Source organism: Clytia hemisphaerica, unplaced genomic scaffold (assembly GCF_902728285.1).
Source record: "Clytia hemisphaerica strain Z4C2 unplaced genomic scaffold, Clytia hemisphaerica genome assembly, whole genome shotgun sequence".
NCBI classification, from domain to species: domain Eukaryota; kingdom Metazoa; phylum Cnidaria; class Hydrozoa; order Leptothecata; family Clytiidae; genus Clytia; species Clytia hemisphaerica.
In genome coordinates, this window is record NW_027104088.1 from 369,986 (window position 1) to 388,555 (window position 18,570).

General features: G+C 35.8%; 1 pseudogene; it reads right to left on the reverse strand.

Moving 5' to 3' along the window:
• Positions 1-699: 699 nt before the first annotated feature.
• LOC136812694 (aldehyde dehydrogenase 1A1-like) lies at positions 700-17,827 on the reverse strand (annotated as a pseudogene).
• Positions 17,828-18,570: the final 743 nt, after the last annotated feature.

An 18,570-nucleotide genomic window follows, 5' to 3' on the forward strand; every position in this document is an offset into this window, starting at 1 on the left:
ATTTTGGCTATCGAAGCCGTATGTTCTTATATAGTTTGTTCTTACAAAATAACCGCGTAGTTTATTTCTTGCTTGTTTACTTTGGGCTTGTGTAAAGACGTTGCGGAATTTGTGTTGTTTAAGTTCACGTGAGAGCATATTTTTTGTTCATATGGTTTATTATATAATACTTCTGATATTTTAATGCTGTAATTCACACCCCTGTCCCATTGATCCGATGAAGAAATTTCTGATAGTGGTGGGATGGGATAAAAGTGGAAATTCATTCCATTTTTACGACCGGGAATTACGAATTCTATTGTAAATATCCATCCCAAGAGTGATATAATTTAAAATTTTAACGACAAAATTATGTAACTGTACTGTTGTGAATGTTATTTGCAGTTCTTTATATAAGAAACCACACACCAAAGACGAATACATATGTGGGGATAAAATTAGCTGCAAAAATACAAAAGGTCCACCTGTGTCTGTTGCTACAGGGTATATGAAGTTTAAATTGTATGATGATATTTCGTTTTTAAAGAAAATCTAATAGGGTACTCTTCATTTTTTTAACAAAAAAGCAAGAAATAAAATCTAAATCAACTCAAATCTATTTACAAGTGTATCATGATGGAACAAAACAAACATGCAAAATCGTGAATAATGAATCACATGAACAAGATCCAATGCCAGGGCTGCCAGCCAATAATGTAGGACGTCTGAGAGCATTCAAATTGCATTTTAAAGTAAAAACCTTCTTCTTCAGTCAGCCAATCGAGGTTATATTGGGTCGAAACAATTATGCAATGTTCATGACAACCTGAAATAGAACAACAATTAAGACACGATTTAACACTGAACACGGATGACAATTCCTGCATTAATAACACGCATGTATAATGTATAATCTATCTTTCTTCGTAAAAACAAAGAGGAATCAAAACTTAAAGGCGGACAAATTAACCAGGTTGAGGTTGTGGGCGGCGGAATTCCTACTAGGAATAGTAAGGTAGAAGCCCTCTTAAACTTTTTTTTTTTTTTTTTTTTTTTTAATAAAATATATTTCTTGTTAGGAAGTAGTCAAAACAGTTAAATATATAGATATAAACAAAGCAATGAGCGGCTAACAAATTCTAGAAGTATAACGAAATATGTGGACGTAACGTAAATAACGAAATATGTATATAGCCCTCTTAAACACTGTTAGTCATAAAGCTGATAACTCTCGATATAAGCAATTAAGCAAAAATGTTCATGACAACCTGTAACTCTGACATCGACCACCATATTTCAGAGGCCATTACACTAAAAACATTTTTAGGTTTCATCCAGACTGAAATTGCAATTTTTAAAATGCTTCATCGAAACAAAAGAGCGTGATGGTTTGATTTACCGACTACTTGAGGCGTACAAAATTTCGCGAGCAGAAACTTTATTCACGAGGTCCATAAAATCGCGAAATCTACGAAATTTACTTTCGCAAATTCGACAAAAAATAATTCTTCGTGAGCATAAACTTTCGCGCATGAGGAATATTTCTAGTAGAATGTTTAAGTTTTCGGTGCATAAAACTATCGTTTTGATCGTTTAAATGTATTCAAACCACAATTGATGGACTTTTGCACAATATCTACACTAAATTTTATCCTTGTTATCACCAAAGAGGAAAATTTTGAGTAAATGTTCTTTACAGATTATTTTTCGCGAGCATAAAATTACCCTCTCAAGAATTTTCAAAGACATTTACTTTCGTAAAAAAGGGCTAAAATTCGCAAGTTTCTGCTCGCGAAAGTTTGTACAGCTACTAAAGTATAAAGTTAGGTAATGGCGACCATTTTCAGAACGTTTTGAAGAATAAAAAAGTTCTATAAGAATGGAAAGATTGGTCTACATTTCTGGTAAAAATTACTATTCTGCATCGGTTTTGTAAGGGGCTCTTCCAATAAATGTCCATGCATTGGGGTGAAGGATATAAATGTCCAGGGGGGTGTAGTGAAAAAACTAAAAAATTTGGCTTGTCCGGGGGTAGACTTACTTATTTGGGGGTTGGGGGGGGGAATAATTTTGCTCTGTTTGGGGGCAATTTTGAATGTCAACTGATATGAGCTCGGGGGATTATAACTACTGTCCGCGGGGGGGGGGGGGGGTGTCAAAAGCCATAAATGTTTGGAGAATAAATTTCAAAAAAACGTTATACCCTCTATCCTTCCCATATTCAATCATTTTCTGAAAGAGCCTAACGTAAGAAAACAGGTTCATAATTGTAGAAACCGACTTCAAGAACAAATTCAAGAACTTTAGACAAGCTATCTTACCGACTTGGTGACAGTGTATTCTTTCAACGATGCTTCACCACTGAGAAAAAGAGTTTGAAAAATTCTTGATATTCATGACGTAATCTTTTATATACGGAAGCACCCGAAAAACACCGAGAGTTTGTCACCAGTTTCATTGTTTTAAATTCTAAACTGGTGGCACACGCCCGGTATTTTTCGGGTGTTTCAGTATAAAAATTAATAAAAAATTCTATTAAATTGTATTCAGCAAAGATACATTATGCAACATGTTCAGTTTAAGGTATTAACTTATTGGCGTCCGACTATCATGATACAGGTTAATATACAGGTCGTAATTGTTGATAGGGAAATTTTTTCCTTACTTGCTGAATTTTTCGAATTGATATGTTATTTTTATAGGTATTGAAGCAAAAACATGGTCACATTCTTCCTGAAGTGGAAATTCAAAGTGACTGAAAAAGGGGACAGTATGTGTTTGTTCAAGTGCTTTTCGGTTTTCATTTTTCAAATCTATGACATAGATAAACCTTTACACTTTTATAGGTCACATTGTAAGCCTAAAAATATTTCATAATTGAAAGTTGAATGTTTCACTTACACCTCTCTTCCAAAACCAGACTGCTTGTAACCTCCGAAAGGAGCGGTGGGGAAAAGGATATTGTAGCAGTTCACCCTAAAACAAAAAGTTTCGTCTTGATGATAAGTTTGTAAAGGGCTACATACACTACGCAACATATTGCCTCAATATATTGGCAATATATTGACGATATATTGCTAGTATTTTCTTGAAGCTGGCAATAGTAAGATTTATCAGGTCGAGGCAATACATTTTTACAAGTTGTCTCTCACAAAGTTTTTGCGATGAACTGTATTTGTTTGATTATAGGTAGTAAATAAGTCTGCGACCACAGTTGGAGGCGACCCGAAAGCTCCTCTTTCGATAGCTATCTACCCGAAGGTAGGGGAGGGCGCCACTCTTTCTCCCTGTATTGCTCCCCCTACCCTTGATTCTCTTAGTTGCTGAGCATCTAGCAGAGAGGCATCAAGTACCATTTTGGGAATCTTTGGTATGACCCGGCCGGGGGGTTGAACCTACAACCTTGCGAACCATAGCCGGATGCTCTACCACTGCACTACGGTCAGTTTGATTATAATACCATGGCCAAATGGGATAATTGGAATTAGGATTGCTATATATAAGTAGTATGTTCAGTGTGGAGAAAATGTACAAAAACTGCTTCCACCGTTTATAAGATGACCACTATTAACGTTAATTGGGCTCTTCCAAAAAATGTTAGTACATAGGGGGTGGAGGATATAGTGTCCAGGGGTAGTGAAAAATCTACAAATATTACCTTGTTTCGGGGGTAAACGTGCTCTGTTTCTGGGTAATTTTAGTCTGTTTGAGGGTAATCTTGAGTGTCCAGGGGGGTCAACTAATGCTTGTCCGTGGGGTTAGATCTGCTGTCCGGAGGTCAAAAGTCACAATGTCCAGGGGGTAAATTTCCAAAAAAATGTTGTATCCTACCCCCCCCCCTATTAAAGTTTTTTCTGGAAAAGCACATTATAGTAGATAAAACACACAAAAAAATAACTGTCAGCTCTACTGTGATTTGACGTCAAATCTTGTCTTGATTGTACTGACGTCGGTATGTTTTTGAACTTCAAGCGGCTGTATTTCTTTGTGTGTTTTAGTCAGAGAGTTGTTGTAATACATTTTTTTGCTCAGAATTTCATGCTCTATCAGATGGTACCAATCATTTTTGTTTATTTTGATTTTTAAAAATCAGCTATTTTCCTATCCCTTATTTTATCTTGCAGTTTTGCCTATGGCGTCACTATTTTGGTCATAAAAAGTTTTCCCAGGCTTAATCCGCGTCCTCCCTCTCAAAAATATCTTGTAATATACTGTTCTTTGGAATAGACTAAAAATGGCTAGGTCGTAAAAAAGATGTCACGGCTTGGTCCCCTACTATTAGAAGATAGGGATGTAAATAATTAACGAAAAACATCATATCCATCATACCATACTGTACCAGCTTGCACTCTGTTTATCACTTTCATCGCTGTCTTTAGGTCATTGGTCAAAACTCCTGCAGCTAGTCCAAATTTGGTTGCATTTGCTCGTCTTATTACTTCGTTAGTATCTTTGAATTTCAAGATGGATAGAACTGGTCCGAAAATCTAAGAGGTAGAGAGAATCATCACTCAGGTTGTAAGGTATCTTGTATATTACTTGAACCCTTCCCATTGGAAAAATTGGCCAAAATATCGTCCCCGGTGGAAAATTATCTTCCAATTTCTGTCCCCACTGAAAATAATCAAATAAACCAATCCTCACTGTAAAATCGTCAGTGACGTCCACAAAAACAGTCAGTTGAACAAAAATACCTCGTTCCCAACTCTCTTTGACTCGCCCTATTACCCTTACCTCTTGTTTAGCTATGGTCATTTCGTCAGTAACGTCAGCAAAGATAGTCGGCTGAATGTAATATCCTTCTCTTTCGATTTTTTTGCCACCACAGGGAAGCGCCCTCATCGACACCTTTGACGATCATGCCAAGGACGTTATTGTATTGAGCTTCGTCAATCTTTGAGAAGGAAAAAGTTAGAATCAATACTTTGTTAGATAGTCTATAAGATTGAGTTTAAAGCCGAAAGCTAGAGAGGGGAAGACGCTTTTCGGACGGCGGATTGAATCCACTGACCTTTATATATCCCTGGACCAAGCTATATCAGCCATCTTTGATCGAAGTCTTTTTGAATTGATACACGTAAAGAAGCTACTGAAGTGTTAAAAATTAACGTCTCACAGCGATACATCAGCGAGATTATGTATCGGAGATATTCCACGGCTACGGTTGCGGGGCTGCCCGTACGGGTCGTCACCAAAGGCGACATGTCGTTGTCTACTTTGCTTTGTACGGGAAAAACACCAAAACACCGTAGAAGCAAAGTCGACATAATGCCGTACGTCAAATATCGAACTTGCTTTCACCCGCCATTACTTGCCTTACTCGCCATTACCCTCGCCACTTCAACCGTAGCCGTAGACGATGCTATCGTCCGTATAATATGTTATTATGATATAACATAGTTTGTATATTATAAAACGTAATATGTTTCGCGGCGGATAGAGTCTGTGTTTACGGACGATATCAATTTGGCGCTTTTCTTGATTTCATCTTTGCCCTTACCGACCTTGGAGAAGGGTCGGTGATTTTTGCGGAAAATCCCTGCAGATTTATAGACGAACTTGGTAGAGAAAACCAAAACAACACAAAATCGAAGGGAAGGAAGGATGCAAGTAGGGAGTGAACAAAAAATGGTTGTTTTCTTTGAGCATGATGGTTCTGGGTCTGGTGAAGAAGAATGCTCTTGAAGGATAATTTGAGGCTGAAGCTGTTTCTTTAGCTTTTTTGACAATATTAGTTAGAAGGGATTGTTTTCCTCAAGGCCCACAAACAAATTCTAACTTTGATTTTTTGGAAATTTTATTCAACTTGATGCCTGACACCTGAAGCTTGAAGTAGCATCTAAAGGTAAGGTATACATTCACTGCATTTTGTAGTTTCTTTTATGCTAGTAGGAATCAGTGTCAGTTGAGACTGAAATATTGACTTTTTCCCAGTTCTGTCAAGTATAATTTCGTGCACGTCAAAAATCTTCAATCTCTGTAAAGTTTCTTCTAAGAAAGAAGGCCTAAATTTTAATAGATTCTACTTTCTGTTTATTTTTTTGTTGGGCTTGATTGAGTTTAAAGTTAGCTATCTTTTATATTTTTTGATAGTCAATTTTTCAGCTTGGCACTTGAGTGACATATTTCAATAACCAATGCATTTCTACAAAATTCAACCAACACCTTTCACGATATCAGACCGACACCCTCTACCGTGTCTAAACAACACTTTCTGCGATATCTAAATAACACTTTCCACGGCGGCTGATCAACACTTTCTATTATGACTGAAGGAAACCCTCCACGATATCTGAACAACAATTTCCACAACAGATCTGAACAACGACATCTTCATTCTATGATACAAAAGCAGTACTCAAGCATCTTGAAAGATCTGAACAAAAAGTTTCTTTTTGACTATATTTTTAGCGCAGCTGGGGCAGCAGCTGGTTCATTCAAAAACAGCTTTTTTAAGCCTCAGGTCTATTGAAAATTTGAGCCATAAATTTTTTTAGGACACATTTCTACGATGTTAAAAAATTGTATCGAAAGGAGTCTTTTTTTCACTTCAAATCTCCACATTCTTCTGGAGAAATGCAAAATTATCTGCTACCCAATCAGACCATACACAGAATGCAATTTGATATAAAAATTTCCCTTCACTTTTTTAGGGTAATTCAACTCAAGGTGAAACGCTGCAATCTTTTAATAATTTACGGTGAAATTTCAGCTAATCATCAAGTAATTATTGAAAGATTACAGTTTTTCACCGCCAATTCATCTATAGTCAAGGTAATTGTTTTTTTCTTGTGAAACAGTTTGCAAATTTCATCTAAAAATTTACAACTATAACTCGTGCGAAAACACAAATTTGGTTTGAATCTTGTAAAAAACTAAAAGTTTATCACAATTCCTGAACCAATGATCAAAATTACTTTAAATTTGAAATGTAGGGTCACTGTGACGATTGAAATGTATTTGTAAAAAAAAATTCCCCAAAAAATCTGTCGTTCAAATTTTCAATTTTAGACCTAAGGCCGAGAAGGCGTTTTTGACTGCAAACCGAATGCTTTGCAAAAAATACCTAGTCAAAATAAATTTCTTTACTCAAATATCCTTTTAACCTTTTCGCTCCTAAGGACGTACATATACGTCTTTGATACGTTCCTAAGGACGTATATATACGTTTTTAAGGTGACCTTTATATTTGATCGGATTACGCCCCAACCGTCAGAGGTACGGTAAAACCGATTAAAAAATCGGAATCAGCGTGAAATTTCCGATAAGAAACAATCGGGGTTTGTTTTGGTATGACGCAACATTTTTCAAAAATAGAAATGGTAGACCAAGCTGTGTTGCGTGATTTTGTGAAACTGGAGGAGGCAGAAAGTTAGCTATGAAAGTAAGGGTTTATAAAAGTGTTTTAGAGTTTTATTTGGCTTTTCAAAAGTATGGAATTGTATTACCTAACTATAAAGAAACCTTCTAAAGAAAAAAGTAAGTGTTTTTATCAATTTTTCAGTTCTCTATAATTTTTTGAAGTTTTGCACCAAAAAATGACTTTTTCGCGACATTGTTTTTTCATATACCTTTTGTCTGGCTTCATAATTTCTGTCCAAAATTGTTTGAAGTACTCAGTTAAACATATTTAGAAAGGGGAAAGGTAGGGCTTTCCAAAAATATAAGGGTTTTTTTCTGAAGTTAATTTTTCAAAAAGTTATAACGGTTATCGTGAAAATTGCATTTTCATCAAAAAATGTTGCGCGCAGACCGCGTAAAAATATAAAAAACAGCGGAGGGGAAAGGTTAAATGATCCAAGTGGCATACCCATAAAATAACACGTAAAAATGAATTGATTTATTCAAAATTGAAAAAAAAGATAATCAAAAATATGATAGAAATTTCATACAACATTGATTTTTGCATGACAAAAATAAATATTGAATACAATGTCCTTATATAATGCCCATCTTGAATATAGTAGGGCAAAATAGCAACTATTACTAATATATAGCAGTCAATAAGAAGGTAAATAAAGAAAAATCTTTTCTTAATGACTACCTTGCTAGGAATGGTTGCTACTTTGTCCACAATAGCGCTTCGCAACACATACGTCATAATTATTACTTTTCACTTTTTTTGACATTTGTACGAGTTGCAATCCCACAATTCAACGCAGCTCAATTAAAGATACGTGCAAGCTGTTATATATCTTTTGTCAAACGATGAAATAAACGTGCAAAAGAGATTAGCGCAAAGGTTGATGGGATTGGAACTCGTACAAACACATCGAGAGTAATGATTATGTCAAAAATAAAATCTATTTTTAGGTTCAGCGCGGTGCGCTATTGAAGTTGGTATCAACATCATTGGAAATGTTTATTATATATACTTTTCTAAAAGATCGTGTTCAAAAATAAAGGCCTGTTTTGTGACATTTTCAAAGTTGGCTGACAATTATGTTAATAAAATGAGTATTTTTGGTGGCTAACCGTTTATTTTTTCACCAAGGATAAGTAGAATGATTAACCTTTCCAATTGTTTTGGAGCGAAATTAAGTGGCTTACTAGGTTACAAGATATTTCAAGATAAGCTACGAGTTCAAGATAAGCTATGAGTCGTTTATCTGGCTGACAACACTGGTGGCTTTTTGAAACCAACCAGTTTCAAAATGTTGCACTTTTATCTGTTTTGAGATAATATGATACCTCTAGTTACCGATTCAAGTGTCATTTTCAAACAAACCATTTCCTCCTTTGAGGTGGCTGACAAAATACATATTTGGACATATTTGGACCTGGAACCACACATTTTACTCATTTTACCATTTTTTTCATCAAAATATGTTCTTTGTGTAAATACCGATCATCATATAAAATTTCAACGTTATATTTGAAATATTTTTCAAGTTATTCAAGAAATACTATATTTTTGAGTTCAGTAAATGTCACACTATTTTTGAACATATCAAAAATAAAAAATTTTAACACGCTACTTGTATAATTTTTCATTATTTTGAAACTACCTAGATTATTTATTTTGAAACTTTTATATTTTTAATAATTATCAAAATTATAATCAGCATATGACAACTTCGCACAGGAAAAAAATCAATGAAATTCACCTTGGCTTTTTAGTGAATTCACAGTGAAAAGCTGCAATCTGACAACAATTCACAGTGAAATTTACCTTTTCATCATGAATTATTAATTGCAGCTTTTCACCGCGAATCCACTAAAAAGTCATGCAATGATTTTACATTGAATTTTTTCTGTGTTGGACTTGAAAAATTTTGGAAGACCATAAGGTGGGACCAATTTGATTTGTTGTTTTACGGCCCTGACCGCACTTAGAATTTAAAAAATCAAAATTAATGCTGATCATTCACACAAGAAAAATCTAAAAAAGTATATACCTTGATTTTCGGGTGAACTCACATATAATTCACTTTAAAAAGTTGCAATTGTGAAAATGAAATCTGGTAAATTCACCCAAAATATCATGGTGATTTAAAAAAAATTTGCTATGTGTGACTAGTAGTATAGTGACTAGTAGACTACAGCTTTATTCAAAATTTTAAAAGCTTTCTCAAGTTTTTCAATAAAACTGCAATTCACCAATAATCTTTAATTTCACAAGTTTGGTATAATTACTGATTTTTGCTGTGTATAGACTGCAGATGTTTTCACGGGTATAATTATTTACAATACCATTTTTTATATATGAGTATGATTCATTCTTTTTTTGCAAACCACACTGATCCTCTTTTTTCGTTAGCTCGCGGCCTGTAAGAAAATGACAAATTAAAAAAATTTTGATAAAGAAAAATAATGCATCACACGTACACTTGTAAAACTTGTAAAAAAGCTGTGATTGAAAAATGCCGCTCTAATAAAATTTTCCAATGAGCAATCAGACAAAATAATCTGCATACACTGGAGAGTGTTACAAAAAGATTAGTCTTTCAAAATAAAAGAAAAAAGCCGTACTGCTTACCTCTTCTTCTCTCTTTTATTCTTGAAAAAATATATATGATACTTGCTTGAATCTGAGTTCTGCTTGTTAAAAATAAATTCAAAACAAACCATTTACATAAAACACCTTGTTGCAAAGAAGTTACAAACTAAAGTACTAACTAATAGGAGGCTAAGAGACTAAAATACTAAAGAATTGCATAAAACATTTCCACACATATAGATCAATCGCCCTGTTTTGGTATCATTATTCCAGTCGGGTCAATCTGTATTCACAGCAAGAACTGCACCGGGATTTACCAGTCAGACCCGACTGTTTGTTTACATTTGTTCGAACCGGGCCGGCCGATCCCACCGCTAACCAAAATCCAAAATTTCCGCTTTTCGACCAAATTGATATAGTCTAAGACAACGGCCACTCCCGTAAAAAAATTCCCCTCTTCACGTTTGTTCCTTTTTTAGATGAAACTCGTCTTAGACTATAGCATAGTCTACCGTAGCCGTAGAGAATTCCAAATACATAATCTCGCTATCATAAAAAGTTTTCGAGGAAAAGTAGACCTAACGCTCTCAAAGCATTTAAACAGCTATCGAGTAGTGCTACCATTAGGGTACCACTTTAAAAAAAACTCGATCAAAGATTTTGCTTGGACGGGATTGAGAAGCTTTGTCCAGGGTATATAAAGGTTAGTCATCTTCAACCTTTCTCAATCAAGATGCTTTTCGGACGGCGGATTGAATTTGATGCTTTCTTTGTTTTCATGAAGTACATTTTTTGAAACCCGGCTATAGCTTTCCAACTCAGCGTTTGCATGAAAATCTCTCAGGTCACGCGTTTTAGATGTGGTAGTAGTGGCTTCAGTTTGCGACCGCAGTCGAGGGCGACCCGAAGGCTCCCTTTTCTCAAGCTGTCTACCCGGACGTAGGTGGATGCTCTACCTTCATGCTACGGCCACAAGACCCTAATGAAAACAACTTATTACCATGCTCCCATTATCAGCGTCTTCTTCCATGGGGTTGGTCACGTTCGATTTGACAGCCGTTTCCACGGCTTTCGCCACAAATTTATCGTAAATATCTTCATGTACGAAAACACGTGATCCTGCAACACAGACCTGTCCGTTGTTGGTAAAGATGGCTTCATGGGAGATCGCAACAGCTGTGTCAACTAAGAAAAGGAAACAGAACGGGAAATAATTGCGAGTGAGTGTAAACAGAAGAAGTAGAAGTCAAAAAATGAAAGTCAAAAAAATCAATTTTCCGACTATGGTCAGTGCCGTTAAGTTTCGCGAATTATGGTTTTAGCCGAAATTTCACATATACCGGGTGCACCAAAAAAAAGTATACAACTTTGTCGAGTTATTGTGAGCTTCAGGATTTAAATTTTTTGTTCATTCTTTTTTTATTATATAGAGGATGCTCTAACTTAAATTTTGAGCTATCATACATTAAGTTTGAAAAAGTAGTTCGAAAGTTATTTCCAAAATACTGACTTTTTTCCATGTCGAAATTTCAAAAAATCATTAAAAACAGCAATCACGCTATAAATAAGACAAAATGACAAAAACACAACTTCATTGTCTTTTTTATTCCTTTTTCTCTTATCTTATATTTTGCCAACAGTTTCTCCATCTTATTTGCACGTCATGAACATTTCCAACACCAGCAAACTCAATGCAGACCCAAGTTCTTTGAGCAACTAGTCTAGAAATGGTGATCTATTTTTTCAAAGGTTTTCTCACATAGCACACACACATAGCATCAAAACCTCTCTTGGAGATTTCCCAAAAAAATTTTTTGCCTTTCCAAAAATATTATCCCACGTGGGAATAGCTTGTTTTACCATACTATTAAATTCCGTAAGTTTTGATGAACACAGTTGCATTTTTTTGGTATTTTTATGTGTAAAGAAGGTAAGTGTCAAGAGACAAGTTTGCTCGCTGTTTTTAATGATTTTGAATTTCGACATGGAAAAAAAGTCAGTTTTTTGGAAATAACTTCCGAACTACTTTTTCAAATTTAATGTATCATAGCTCAAAATTCAAGTTAGAGCATCCTCTATACAATAAAAAAAGAATGAACAAAAAAATTAAATCCTGAAGCTCACAATATCTCGACAAAGTTGTATACTTTTTTTTGGTGCACCCGGTAGAACTTTCGCGAATTCATATAAAATTTGCCTTTTTTGGTAACAAAAACTCATAACACGCAAGAATTTAGCAAACAGTTTAAAACTAAGTAGGAAAGTTTATTTTTCGCGTTTTTCAGGTTTAATTTCTTACCTGGCAGAAACTTTCGCGAAAAAGGATCAAAATCCTCAAACGTGAAAGTTTTGCCCGCGAAAGTTTCTGCCCTTAAAGTAGATGTTCGAATTAGCGAGACGAGACTCGACTGTATGAAGAAACTCAAGTTAAAGATAGTCAACCTGTGAAAAGGCTTTCCAATTCATTCATTAACAAAAAAATTTAAACTTAAAATCACAATTAATACAAAAAGTGTGACTCACGATCTACATCAGGGAAAATGATAAGAGGGCTTTTTCCACCGAGTTCTAAAGAAACTGTCTTCAAGTTTGATTTGGCTGCAGCTTGCATTACCAGTCTTCCAGTCTAAGAAATGAAAATAACATCTTCAATAAAAAACTTCTCTCTAAAACTGGAACAGCCGCTTCAATAGCAAGATTATGTATCTCGAATTCTCTACGGCTACGGTTAAAGTGGCGAGGGAAATGGCGAGTAAGGTGAGTAATAGCAGGTGAAAGCAAGTTCGATATTTGATGTACGGCATTATGTCGACTTTGCTTATACGATGTTTTGGTATTTCGGTGTCACCTTTGGTGACGACCCGCATGAGCAGCCCCACAACCGTAGCCGTAGAATATCTCCGATACATAATCTCTATGAAGGTACATGATGATGCAATTCAAACAGAACACATAATTCAAGGTTGGAAATCTTACATAAAGTTTTTGACATATTTGTAGTTTTCATATCAGCTTTAAAATGTGAAATAAAGACTATACCGGGAGCACAGATATCTTGTAGAAAACACTGGATTTAAGCGAAATGATGCGCCATCTTTACTGAGTAGACCACAGTAGAAACCACAGTTCGGTACCGGCAGTTTCTTCAACATGTGCTAAAACTGGAGTGGCGGGAAACGAGAAGCGAGAGCATGGTCTTGATTCTACCAAATTGCCGGCACCGAAATGTTGTCTACTTCTAGAGATGACGCATGATCAGCCAAAGATAGCTCTGTAGCTCTATCTGGTATTTCATATGAGATATCTGTACCGTGGAGAGGGTACTTAGAGACATGCCACTGGACAGGGTATTTTTTTTCAAATCCTCTTTTTAAACGAAAGTAAAGAGCCAATCCCTGCTAGGGCTTATCTTTAGCGGTACAACCCCTCGATCAACAAGATCCTTGGTATTAAAGATTCTTGCTATTAATCGATCACAACAAAGAGCTTTCAGAGGAACCAAAGGTACGACAAAATTCCAAAAAAGAAACTACTGTACTACTCGTTGACTGGATTAAGCTTCCTTTAACAATGGAAGTGCGACCATCTTTTGAGCTGACCATTCAGGCTTCAGCATAAGAAAATTCTAGGCGTGAGGTCAATCACACTCCTAAACAGTTGATTTTGGAATTCTAGGTGTGTGATTAGGTAGTCAGATTTCGATAGGAAAGTCTGAAGTTTAGGCGTGTGGTTAATCACACTCATGAAAGTTTTCAGGTATGTGTGTGGAGGTGTGCTGGTGTGATCGCACCAGCCATCTTTTGAGCCGGCCATTTTGTTTTTTATTCTGCTTGACAACCTACGGGATTCGAACATTTTGGAATTCGAACGCTCGGAAATCTAAGGTAAAATAGAAAACAACTTGGCGGACTAAAGTCTACTTCAAAACTGCACACTTCCAGAGGAAAACGGTGATATGTTAGCCTATCTCATGTGTAGGAGTCTGTGGGCTGTATCTTGTAAGCAATGGAAAAAATGCTACTCACCTCGACAGATCCAGTGAATGCTACTTTAGCGATATCCATATGTTCTGAAATAGCAGCTCCAACGGTCGGTCCATAACCATTGATAAGGTTGAAAACACCTGGTGGAAATCCAGCCTAAAGGGAATAAATGGATGATACACGCTTTTTTTTTAAACAGTAAATTTTGGCTGAGCCTGAGATTAATCTTAAATTTCTATTGCTCTAATAGATCTAATGTTCTTATAAAATTGTTCTTGTAAATAAAAAGGCGTGTAAATTCGTAAACCAACAGGCATGATGAGAACGCTGCTTCAAGGTGAGATGCACACACCTATCAACTCAAAATGTAACAAAGGATCGAGTTCACCAGGAAGAAAGGCCGTCGAAATTGTGTATCTAAGAGTAAAAATCAATGCAATAACTTTGGACATTTGACACTAACCCTTTCTGATAAACCCCGAACCGGACTCCTCAAACCTTTTAAATTTGATAGATAGTTGACTCTTTCTCTAATTCGATCTTTCTTCAAGGGCCCAAGAACTTTCTTCGAATTACAGAAAGTATTTTATACTAAAGTCTGTTCACGATAAGTGTGCACTCTTTTTTCTTTTACCTATAACTTTTGAAGGAATTCTTCAATCTTTATAAATTTGGTATCATTGGAGAGATATTTGTGAGTGGAACAATTTGAAATAAAAAAGTCTTTAAAAAAATCCTAAAAACGAAGATGAATATAAAGAAGAAAAAAATGAAGATCTTGTAGAAAAGTGCTATAACTTTCATTCTCACTGGAGAGATTCTTTGATCTTAGGTGGTCATCACTGTGAAAAAGTTTCACTAAAACATTAATTCAATATAAAGTTATGATACAAAGTCAATAAGTGATTGATCCCAAAAAACAGCAAACAACAGCGTTTTTAGATGTCAATCAGCTTATAACTTTGTTTGATATCTTTTGACTGAATGATTATTTTTGAGAAATTTCTTCACAGTGATAACGCTCGATGATCAAAAATTCATTTGAAGTTTGATTTGATACCTCTTTGATTAGAGCAGCCATGTGTAGACCGACTAAGGGTGATTGTTCTCCAGCCTTCATGACCATGGTGCACCCACAGGCTAATGCTGGTCCTATCTTCATAACCATCATGAGCAATGGAAAATTATACTGTGAAAAAGAAAGAGACAATACAGAGAGAACCATTGTCAATTGGAAAATCATGGAATCGATGCAAAAATCAGTGTTACAATTAAATTACCGATTTTCGATAGAAAGCGAGGAGGGATCTAACCTTCTAACCCTTCTTTTGTAAAACTTTTTACCCTCCCCTTTTTTGCAAAATCTACCCGCCCCCTTAGAAATAACATTTTCCCTGTGTTTTCCGCAATTCAGATAACCTGACATTTGACTTTTATAGAGCGTAATATGTGGACCCTTTATGTGAAATTATTATGTGAAAAAGGGAGTTTCACAAAAGCAAGTTTATTATGTACCATATCAGGCATATCATTTTCTGCAGCAAAAGATATTTATTATAGGAAAACACTTACGGTTGTAATGGCACCACAAACACCAATTGGCTCTTGTTTTGTGTACGCGAAAAACGCATCCTCTGTAAGAATAGAGAACAATAATATTATACATGTTTCTTTTTATAAGCATTGCACTTATAAGCATAGGCTCAGATATTGCAAAGATTAAGCATACGCTAAAAAATTTGCTTAGAATAAACATCCTTTAAGCATTTTTCAGCCTTGTCAATCTCTCGATCTGAAAGTATGACAAACCTGTTGCCAGGCCCTGCACTGTTTCCAGGCCCAAACGTTTTCGTTTTCCGTTCATTAAATCTTTTTCACATTTGTCCTGCTTAGATCTTTGCTAGATTTACTAAATTACAAAATAATTCTAATTTTGACACTTCTTGCAAATTAGTCAAAGTACTATTGAGCGAGAGTACACCTTAAAAAAAACATGTACCTGACGCAAGACTGGGCGGGAGAGTCTTTCCGCAGATTTTATCACAATATCCGGCATAATATGCAAGAATTGCTACGGATAAGGCAGTTTCTTTCCTGGACCAAGTGATGGTTTTGCCCATGTCTGTGGTGATCAGTTCCTTGAAAGAGAAACACGCTTTAAAAGAAAGAGTCATTGAATTTTCAGGCTATACGGTTGTTATTCTTTTCAATCTTCAGACATTGGGCTCTTCCAGAAAATGTCCGTACATGGGGGTGGGGGTGGAGGACAAAGTGTCCGGAGAGCAGTGAAAAATCTACAAAATTTGCCTTGTCCGGGAGTAAAGTTGCTCTGTTTGGGGGTAATTTTTCTCTGTTTGAAGGTAATTTTGATTGTCCATGGGGTCAACTGATGCTTGTCCGGGGAAGGGGGGGGGGGTAAATTTCCAAAATAATGTTGTATCCTCCACCCCCATATTCAAATTTTTTCTGGAAAAGCCCATTAAGCGAGTTTTTAAATTCATCTTTGAACACCTGTTTTCGGTACTTTAAAGGACTTAAAATTCAGTCTTTTCTAGGTTATTTCAAAGACATAGATTGTTCTTAGCAAAACTTACCGCTATTGGCTCCTGATCTCTTTGCACTAATTCCACTAATTTTTCGATAAGAGCACCTCTTTGAGCTGCTGCTATAGAGCGCCATTCTGATCCAAATTCAAAAGCATCTTTTGCAGCTTTCACAGCTAGATCGACGTCCGCCTGTTACAGAGAAGAAGGGAAGACTTCAGTAACTTGAAAAAATATACCATACCATTATAGTGCCACTGGGGTAAAAAAGGTTTTATTATTTATCTAAGTGTTTCCGTTTCATATTAGACGAACATTTCATATCAGGACAATGTCTCCCTTATATATTGTGCTGATTGATGGAAAGAAAAAATAATTTTTCTCTTTACCAATCTTGCTCCACATCCGTGTTAATCCAATGTGAAAAAGCTTTAAATTAAATTTAATTAAAATTGATGAGTAAGCAAACGATATCACTCTTATTTAAAAACAAAACGTTTAAAGAATGCACACTTATGAGAAGAAACCGAACCTTATCTCCCTCTTGTAAATGACAGATTACTTTTCCAGTTGCAGGGTTGATTGTTGGGAATGTTTTGCCACTGATCGAATCACACCACTCGTTGTTGATGAAAAGCTAGATGGAGTAAAAAGGGTAGAAACCATAAAAGGATGTTTAATAAAGCATCTCGTAAAAAAGCCAGATAACAGTAAAACATGGAAATTTTGTACTCAAAAAGTCATTTCATTTTATATTCATACAGGGGGTAGGGTGGACGAACCTTTCGGGGATGATCCCAAGAAGAATTTCCAGGGGTCTAAGGAAAGTTTTTTCATAGTTCCAGGGGTAAACAAATATTGTAAAACTTCCAAAGACTGGTTTTACTTCGTCCACCCTCACTTTAAGGTATGATGAAGATTTTTCCAAGGGTTTACTTTATAATTTTTTATTTTCCAGGGGGTATCCGTACATTTTCACTTTTTGCTTAAAAAGTTTCGTTCACCCTCCTGTATGGGTTTTAAATGAAATTGTCTCAAAAATCACACTAAACTCTGTCCAAAAACGCAAAAAGTATTTTGATGTGGTTTTTACTGAGGAATGTAATTTCTGAAAAAAAGGATGGACCAGCGGTTTTGAAACTGTTAATCATCAAAATTAACAATCGTAACTAACTCAGCTGGCCCACAAAATTGTTTCAACGTTTATCTTATGTTCGCAACATCCATATAAAGTTAGATGAACGTTGTAAGAACGTTGTGGGCCAGTTGGGAATGTACCTTCTTATATTGGACTTTTCTTGCTTCGCCCATTGTTGCAAAAGAAACCGCCTTCAGAAATGAGAACAAAAGATAAAGTATTATTGTAAACGTTAATTCGCATTCTTTCAAAGTAAATTGATATAAAATGAAGGGTCAAGTGTCGGTAACATTCCCATAATCGAATTTGGTAGACATAAAAAGAATTTTTTCCAAGCAAATTTAGCCTTTTTCCAGGGGATATCTACACTTTTCTAAGAAATTTGCTTGAAATTTTTTTTCACTTGAAAAGGTTCGTCCACCCCCCCCCCCCTGTATGGAAATTTTATGGAACAGCCCAATGAACTTTAAAAAAGATTCCAACAATAATTGGACTATAAATCAAGCTGTTACGTGGAAAGCGAGAGAAAGCATTTCATTTTTTAGTTTGAGAACTGTAAATGCTTGACCCGGGGGGGGGGCAGCTGGGCAAAAGGACCGACGGGTATGTGCGGGTCCTAAGGGTACCTTTTCCAATATGTTTAAAATGCACTGTAAGGGTCGGAAAAACTAGAGATACACTGTAAGGGTAGAAATTTCAGAAAATTCTTGTAAAATCTAGATATTTTGACCAAAAATGCTAGAATTTTGACCATCTTTTGCACGAAAGGGATCGAAAATTTGGGGGAAAATGCACTCTAAGGGTATGATTTTCACTGATTTTTGCTGCACTGTAAGGGTGCAATTTTAAAAGCCAATTTTTGGCCCGCACATACCGTCAGTCCGCAAACCCAGTGCCCCCCCGGGATGCTTGATACTGTATTCTTGGTAAATGAAGATTTTAAAGACTACCGCTGCGACAAAAACTACATAACGCCGAGATGATAAA